This window comes from Notechis scutatus, chromosome 2, assembly GCF_049901735.1.
Source record: "Notechis scutatus isolate UNSWTSFEM ecotype Mainland chromosome 2, rNotScu1.2, whole genome shotgun sequence".
NCBI classification, from domain to species: domain Eukaryota; kingdom Metazoa; phylum Chordata; class Lepidosauria; order Squamata; family Elapidae; genus Notechis; species Notechis scutatus.
In genome coordinates this window covers 84,732,205-84,740,941 of record NC_142010.1, presented here as the reverse complement: position 1 = coordinate 84,740,941, position 8,737 = coordinate 84,732,205, and the positions used below count along the sequence as shown (strand labels likewise).

The 8,737-nt window shown below is 38.2% G+C and overlaps 1 non-coding gene across 1 annotated transcript; it reads right to left on the bottom strand.

The window, feature by feature from the left end:
* Window positions 1-199, bottom strand: LOC113432620 (U2 spliceosomal RNA). The gene has a single exon (XR_003373550.1). It is a non-coding gene; the product is annotated as a U2 spliceosomal RNA (small nuclear RNA).
* Between the last annotated feature and the right edge of the window lie 8,538 nt (window positions 200-8,737).

Sequence of the window (8,737 nt, the reverse complement as noted above, 5' to 3'; positions counted from 1 at the left end):
ACAAGTGATACATTCCAAAGTGGAGGATGTCAGGCCCTGTATATTGGTGATTTCAGGGGTTTTAAGAAATAAAATTTATGTCTGAATTCTGGAAAAAAATTAAAATAAATATTTTGCCCTTTACCGTGAAATGTAAAAAATTAAACTGATAAGAACATATACTATACTTGATCTTAGCCAAAAGGCCGAGAGAAGTGATGAGGAAGCCTGGTGGCTCAGTGGTTAGAATGCAGTGTTGCAAGCTAACTCTGCCCAGAGCTTGGAGTTCAATCCTGACTGGCTCAAGGTTGACTGAGTCTTCCATCCTTCTGAGGTCAGTAAAATGAGGACTCATTGTTGGGGGCAATATGCTGATACAGTAAACCACTTAGAGAGGGCTGTAAAGCCATGTGAAGCGGTATATAAGTGCTATTACTATTGCTATTTGTAAACTGCTCAGATATTGCTTTAAAGCACTGTGGTGCAGTATATAAGTCTAAGTGCTATTGCTATTGGTTAAAATGCAAAAAGGAGGAGAAATGTATTGGCCACACATACACTGGAAGACTGTGGCAATGTTGCCAATTTTTCTGAATTCCTGGTCTAGAGTCAGGGATCATCCAGGATATGAGGTGTAAGTGGACATTGAGAAACTTTTTCTCAAAACAATAGAAAAAATGACCATCTGAAAATTGATTGGAAGATCTAGGAAACAAAAGGACATTTTTCACACAGCGTGTAATTATTCTGTAGAGCTGTTGGCCATTTATCTGGAAGCAGTGGTGGGATTCAAATGTTTTTACTACCAGTTCTGTGGGTGTGGCTTGGGCCTGGCAGGGGAAGGAGACTGTAAAATCTCTAGTCAGAGGTGGTATTTGCTGGTTCTGCAAACTACTCAAAATTTCCGCTACCGGCTCTCCAGAACTGGTGAGAACCTGCTGAATACCACCTCTGCCTGGAAGGCTTTAAAACAGGATGGGATAAATTGATGAAGGATAGGTTCTTCCAGAGTAATTGGTCTCAAAAATCAGTCTTGCTACTAGGACAAAAGCAGTATGATTTCTGACACCAATTGCAAAGAAACATTGGTGGAAGAGGACACATTTCCATGCAGTGAGCACCTGAGAAGCATCAATTTGGTCACTGTGAAGATAAAAGTGCTGGATTACATACTCTTCCTCACTGTCTAGTTGTAGTTCTCTTATGCTTAAATTAGCAGAAAGGCATGACGGCATAATTCTCTCAGTCTGATAGCTAAGCTTTGTTCCACCTTATTTGAGAGGCTTGTGATTGGTATTCTCATTATATTAAGGTGGAACAATTAAAGGACAGTGATTAGTGCATTCCCCTCTTTGAGTTTCTCCTACCACCCAGCTTTATTTGCTGGGAGATGAATAACCACTAATCACTGTCCTTTGTGCTTGAAGGGCCAGACATACACAGAGACTGGAGCAGAAGATTCAGCAAATATTATCTATTCTACACTGTGACATCTCACTTGGCTATTTCTGTCTTTCACGCCCACTGACATCTTGTTCTAGTCTTCTCCAACCTGATGTCCTCCAGATGTGATTGTTTAATGTTCCAAGAATTCCCAGCCAGCATGGCCAATAGACATTGGCCAATACAATTGAAGAACAGTAGATGGAGAAATGATCATTTATTCAATGGTGGCCATGTGTTGCATGAAAGCTGGCTGGGTGACTTCGGGCCAGTCATTTTCTCCCAGTCCAATTCACTTCACAGGGCTGTTTTTGAAGGGAAATAGGAGGAGGAAGGACTATTAGTTAGGTTTGCTGCCTTAAGTTATTTATAAAAATAATGAAAAGCGGATAAAATATCCGCCGCCCTCCAAAAAAAAATTAAGTGGATTTGAATACTACACATTCACTTTCATTCTTCTTCTTTCTACAACCTGCTTATCCCAAATGAATTTTGTCCTGAAGAATCCTCTCAATTTTCCAAGACAACCTTTGAGAGGTCCTGATCCTTCCCACTAATGGAAGCCAAATGGGACAATTCTTATAGTATACTCTGCTGAGGGTTGAAATTCAAAATTTTTCCCTACCAGCTCTGTGGGCATGGCTTGGTGAGCGTGGCTTGGTGGGACTCAGTCTCTGAAAGGCCGACAGGCATGGGGTGGGGGGGTGGGATTCAGTCTCTAAAAGGTGTGTGGGCGTGGGGGGTGGGACTCAATCTGTACAAGGCAGGCAGGTGTTGGGGGGTGGGACTCGGTCTCTAAAAGGAAGAAGGCGAGCAGACATGGCCATGGCCAACTGATTCAAATTGTCCCTACCACTTCTCCCAAGGTGGTACGAGGTGGTGTGAGGTGGTTGAATTTCACCCCTGACTCAGCTACTGAAAATTTCTATGTTTCCAGGCAAGTTTAGCTGTCCCAGGGCATTTCTGTACACTTATCTTCTGCACTGGCTTGCATTGCCATACTATTCTCATTGTTCCTTAGAAGAATAAAGTAGTCTGAAAGGCCATCCCACTATTCATGGGTAATAGAAAACTCACTGCTCTGACAGTATCTGCTCCACCCTTCATAATTTCTTGTTCAATTTGTTGCAAATAATTTCCTTGCTGAGTCTCTTTCTGAGGACTATATGGCAGATACGGCAAAGCTTCCTCTAGAGAATAACTCCAAAATAAGAAGGAATGGGAAGGTGGTTCCAGAAACAAGTGAGAATATCCCAGGATGCAAGAAGTAAGATGAGGAGGGACTCCCATCAATGGATATCAGATGACCTTTAGCTCCAGAAGGAGTTCTGCCAGCTGTCTTCCTAGCATTACTTCTCAAGCAGCAGAGGAGCTGGAAGTGAATTAGCTCAGTTGCTGAAGATCGGCCCAAGACTAATGGGGTTGTGGGAATGCAGAGTGTAGCACTGATCCCAGATGGACACAGCTTTTGGGTCTATAAGAGGCCCAATTAAATGAATGCTACATTTAGCGGTCTATGTTGCAGGTATGTTTTTACAAAATGCAAAGGTATTTGTGATGAACAAGAATCTTGGGAGGGAACAAGAAAGTCTTTAGGAAAGAGAAACTACAATTAAGGGACTGACCTGTTATGAAAGTGTTTTCTTCTGAATCTGTTAATTGACTTGAAAGAGAAGTATGTGTCAGCACTAACTGACTAACAATAACTAACACTATCAAGACAAACAGACCAATATGTCTGCATTACACAATCCACCTCCTGAATAGTACAATTAAAGATTCATAGAATTTCTTTTGAAATGATTCATCAAGGAACTTTAAATAACATTAAAAAAAAACAGTTGTCATGTCAGGACAGAAACACTTCCCAAATTTTGCATACTTGGATTCCTGGTTAGTTTTATGTATGAATCTTCAGGAGTAAACTGCAGATTTTGCAAGCCCTATCAGATCCCAGAGAAAATGCAGCATAGATAAGAAATTGTATCTACAGTATATTTCCAGATGTTGTATAATTCAGATGTTGTATCAAGAGAATTCAGAACCATAATTCAGTTTGCCCAGCCCGCTTTTCTGCTGACATCTACTACACACTGGATATTCCCAATCAACCCACTTTAGTGGACCATCTTTGCAGGCTTCACCTGTTGGAACGAACCATAATGTTCGACTTCACAGACATTGAAATGTAACCAGAGATCCATGGGAGCTACATCTATGTTCCGATGGTCTCAACAGCAAAACGTATGAGAACCATTTGGAGAACATTCAAATATCTAAATATGAGCTGTGCGAAAAATAGGAACAGAGAAATTGTAAAAGGTTAGAGACCTAATCATGTATGAGAAATGGTTCTCTGCTTAACAATAGCACTTAGTCTTATATACTGCTTCATTGTGCTTTACAGCTCTCTCTAAGCGGTTTACAGAATCAGCCAATGGCCCCCAACAATCTGGGTCCTCATTTTACCAACCTCAGAAGGAGGGAAGCCTGAGTCAACCTTGAGCCTGGTGAGAATCGAACTGTTGGCAGCCAGCAGAATTAGCCTGCAATTCTGCATTCTAACCACTGAGCCACCAACGCTCTTAAGCTGTGTTGTACTAAAGAACCAGTCAACACTTCCAAAGTGATTACAAATAAAACAAGGTCCGCCATCTTTTTAGATGTTATTACATAAATATCCCTGTCAGAACTGTTAATGGTATTTTTAAGAACACGGTATATCCATATAATTTTAAGTCAGAGAAATATCTTCAATGCTGCATCAACTATCACAGGCTCTCATGAAAGTCTTGAAAACTATAGAATGAAGAGTTGGGCTCTGCAGCTAAAAGTCAGATTGAAAGACTGCATGGTAGAGCTGGGAAGGACAACTCAGGCTCCCAACCACTGAGAAGACCACAGGAGGAACCTGAAGACATGGACCTCTTCAGAAAAGGCAAGTGAGTCCAATATAAGGGTTTTGTTTGGTTTGGTTTTTAGATTCTAAAGATGAGATTGGCTGCAGGAAGCATCCATTAAAAAGGTAAGCTGCTCCTCTTTTTATACTCGCTCCCACCACCAATAGGATGGAAACACAATGGGACTGACTTGAGGCTATTTTTAACAGTTTGAGAACATTGATGGAAAAATGATTTGATTTCCACAGAAAACCTTCACCCCTTTCCTTCTTAATTCTACAGAAAAGGGAAAAAAGAGAGAAAGGGAAAAATAACCCTTCCCCAAAGATTAATTTTACGTTTTTGGGGGAGATGTGAGGGTGGGTATAAAAAGGAACATGGGGGGAGGGCTTTGAGGAATTCCCCATATATAGCAGAAAAAAAGATCCAGATGAATTGATCTCAGAGTTTAGTTATCCAGAATGTATTATAAAAATAATTCATAAATAGTGCTATATCCTTTGAAAATGGCATTGCATTAATTTAAATTTTCTAGAATTCACTGGTTGATACATTTCATTCGTAGTATCATTTCTGATAGCAATGGCCACTTAGTTATTGATGTTGGTGAGAACTATTTTGGAAAATTGGGAAAAAAAATACTTAGCAATGGTTGGTAATTAATTCTACGTAGGTTCATCATTTAGCGTTATCAAGACCTAAACTGTTGTGCTATGAGAAATTCATGTTACCCCCCAAAATATTATTACCAAACACTCAAAAATGGAAATAGAACTTTCTTTGGAACAATGATATTTCAAAATAGGAGAAATAGCACTGACTGACAAATGAATACAACAGCACAAGAGCAGCAAAATCAGGGAATATAAGGGTTGGAAGGGGCCCTGAGATCATCTAACCCAACCCCTGCCCAGTGCAGGAAAACCCACTATGTCATCCCCTAAGAGTCTCTGCTTAAACATTCTCTGATCAAGGAAACCACACCTTCTCTACAGTAAGTTTTATTCCATTGTTCAACAGCTGTTAGGATTTGTTTTTCAAATCAAGTCTCTCCTTAAATTGACAAGTTGCTTTTTTTTAAATGTTTACTTTTATACCGTAGGTTCATTGCTTTTCTTTATCGCAAATTCCTTTTAAGGTGGGTGATCTATCATTCCACTAATAAACAAGGAAGTACAATAAAAATAAATCAATAGGAATAGATACATGTACTTCCCTATCATTAATCCAATGTCTCCACATCTACAGGTAGTCCTCAATTTACAAACACAATTGGGACTGCAACGTCCATCACTAAACGATGTGGTTGTTAAGTCATCATGTGACACTGCCTGATTTTACAACCTTTGCCATTTCCCGGAAGCCAGCTGGTTGCAAATGGTGATAATCATGTGACAACAGGATGCTGCAACCATCGTAAATACATAACAGTTGTCACGTGTCCAAATTGTGATCACATGACTGCAGGGATGCTGCAATGATTTAACATTCTTTATTGATTGATTGATTAGCCCTTGGGCCATATCAAAGTGCAAAGTTCCAGAAACAAATTATTACTAAAATTTGATAAAAGCAATTTAAAATGGAATTGGATAAAATACAGTCTAAAATGAAATAAAATATGATTTAAAATGAAATTGGAATAAAATACGATTTAAAATGAAATTGGAATAAAATACAGTCTAAAATGAAATTGAAATAGAATACAATAGTTTAAGATATAGATAAAATATGATAAAATTATATTTCAGTGTCACCCCTGCAATCTACCCCAATCAGTCCCACATATGCAGATCTCAACTGAACCAATGGTTATAAGTCTGAGGGCTGGTCATAAGTAATTTTTTTCAGTGCCATTGCAACTTCGAACAGTGAGTCAAGGGCTACCTGTAATTACTAATATTCAGTTATTAGAAGAAGTTAAGAATTTAGTTCTCAACTCTAGTCACACAATATGATAGCTATTGTGTGTTATCATTAAGTTTTATTGTACAGATAAGGAAAATTATATTTGGGGTGCAAATAATGCTTATGATTTATTTTAAAATAATATTTTAAAACCTTGGTTTTGCAGGTGTGGAAAAGTCCACCCAGGTATCAAATAAATGACAAGAGGACATAATAAGAAATGAAATATATAGCCTAGATAGAATAAATTAATGTTAGTAAATAGAAATCTTTGGAGATACAGGGAAACCCAATTATATTTGCAGATTTTTTCCCCCCTGAAATAAACTCTTTCTAGTGTTATGATTATATACTTCCTTATTTTCATTAAAAGGATGTCACTTATGTGGTCAAACACTAAAATAAACATTTCAAGCAAATTTTCATGTTTCCAACATGATAATGCATTATTCATGGCCCCTGTGCAGAAATGCGATACTGCTGCCTTTTTACCACTTCATTCAGCACATGATAGTTATTTTTAATTAGTTGCAGCTTAAAATGCCTCTATGAATTAATGCATTTGGATATAATTGAAAGAATATATAAGACAATTCAATGGTGTTTTCTAGCAACTTATTTTTCACTTGAATTATTCATCCAAATATTAAAATTCATGGGCCATTTCTACCATACAAGATAAACAATATTAGAAATCCAACAAAGGTATTATATATTATGTAGTATTATAGTATAATAACTTTCTCAAATATTTCTCAAATGTTCATATGAATAAGTCTAAAGCAGATCTATTAGCCACTACAGTTATTCCTATTCCCATCATTATTCCAGGCACTTGAAGGTACTTGTGATGGTTTCCAGCAACGGCTGGATTAATGCTGGACCACACTTGGAATACTGCATCCAGTTGTAGTTGCTACAATGTAAAAAAGATGTGGAGACTCTAGAAAAAGTACAGAGAAGAGCAACAAAGATGATTAGGGGACTGGAGGCTAAAACATATAAAGAACGGTTGCTGGAATTGGATATGTCTACTCTAATGAAAAGAAGGACTAGGGGTGACATGATAGCAGTGTTCCAATGTCTTAAGGGGCTGCCACAAAGAAGAGGGGGTCAAGCTATTCTCCAAAGCACTTGAAGGCAGGACTAGAAGCAACAAATGAAAACTAATCAAGAACTAATCAACCTAGAACTAAGGAGATATTTCCTGACAGGGTTGGACTAGAACACCTCCAAGGTGCCTTCCAACTCTGTTATTCTGTTAATGCCACATGTGCATAGAGGCCTGTCCATAATGCTATTCCTTTTTGGCTTAAGGGATGTTATACAAATTGAAGAAAGGAGCAAGAAATAGTGAGCTACAGAAATTAAAGCATGTGGGAAGCAAAATGCATGTAACAAAATATATTCTATACCCAGGTTTGCCTGTTTACTTACCTTGCCTTTTGTCTTTGAGACTACTTATCTTTTCTTTTTTTAAGGATCTTATCAATTCCTCACAACCACAACATATCCAATTTTTCTCTCTCTTCTACCCCAGACTTGAGGGAAAAGGGCTACATTAATAACTGAAAAATCGTCATGGGCTGCAAAGAAATAACTGTTGTACCAAAAAGTTGGAGTTGGCAGCAGCAATGAAGGCCGGGAGACATTGGAGGTTTTCAATTGCGGATATTTTGGATATTGGCACATTTATTGACTTTTCAAAAATATATATGCTGTTGGGCTGTTTGGCAGAGCACACATGGCCCACAGAACATCTGTTGTGCAGACCTACTTTAAGCCATTCTTATTTTCTACAATTGATTCACACTTAATTTTTCTGTTATGGTCAAATTCCTTCAGTCTATTCCCTTGGAACTAACCACACAGTTTTGTACTCAACTCAGTGTAACTCATCCATTATTCATTCTTGATCCTAACCTGTCTTGTTTTACCCTTTTTCACTCTTAAATAACCCTTTCCCACTGCATTCGGCTGTTCGGTTTCTTCTGAGAGACCCAACTCTCATTTCTGTAAATGTGGAGAGAAACGTTCATTTACATATACAATTACCATACATCCTTCATTATATAGGACAGTCCCTTTATTTCAGAAAGCTAATTTTTAGAATTGTAGTCCCACCTGAAGTGTAATGCCAGCTGGGTGACCTCAGGCCGGCAGTGTCTCTCAGCTGTAGGAAGGAGGCAATGGCTAAACCATTTCTGAAATCTTGCTGAGAAAACTACAGGAACTAATCTAGACAATTGCCAAGAATCAACACTTAGTGAAGGACACCCTTTCCCTCAATTTCTGTGTTTTTGCAAAGTTTTTCATAGTTTCACTCTTGATTTTTTTTCCTTTGTGAAGCAAAGTTATTGATTGCTTTGATTAAGGGAAAGAACACAATTTGTTTTGTTTCTACTTGGAAGCTGCTTTTGCACATTGTCCTCGAGGTGGAAAAAATTGAAACTTTGAGTTTTGCTGATTGGATAGGTTTGTTGTTATAGAAATGACTATGATCTTTT